Genomic DNA, 618 nt, shown 5'->3' with positions numbered 1-618 from the left:
ACCATTCCGAACGCAGTCCGAACGCATTCCGAACGCAAATCATGTCACCACTTGATGCAACAAAGTTTTGCAAGACAGGTGTCCAGACTACAAGAAGCAGGATACCCCACTTGGGTTATCACGAGAGCTTGTGAAAAAGTGGCGAAAACAGTAAAAGCTAGACCGAACAGACCAGCTGATGGTAATCGCGCTACCTCAAGAAAAAATTTAGCAGTGATTCCTTATGTGCATAGGTTATCACATGGAATTAAAAATGTGGCAAATCGGTACCATGTTGACGTTGTTTTCAGTGTCGGTCACAAGTTGCGACAGGTATGTCCAGCCGTGCACAGAAAGTTAAATGGAGAAAAAAGTGACAAACGGCTAAGGTGCGCGGTCAAACATAGGCAAAAATTGTAGATTGTCAAACTAACGTTGTATATAAAATTCCATGTTCCTGCGGTAAGATTTACATAGGGCAAACTAGTCGATGCATAAACATTAGGATCCAAGAGCATGCGCAAAATGTTAAAAACGGCACTGGTTCTCATTTGGCTCTTCATTGTCGAAAAAGGGGGTGTAATCCCAGTTTTGATAGGACGGAAGTTTTGCACAGGCACAGGGATCAGCGCACACGAG

The sequence above is a fragment of the Rhipicephalus sanguineus genome, chromosome 2, assembly GCF_013339695.2.
Source record: "Rhipicephalus sanguineus isolate Rsan-2018 chromosome 2, BIME_Rsan_1.4, whole genome shotgun sequence".
Lineage (NCBI taxonomy): Eukaryota > Metazoa > Arthropoda > Arachnida > Ixodida > Ixodidae > Rhipicephalus > Rhipicephalus sanguineus.
This window is presented reverse-complemented; position numbering follows the sequence as displayed.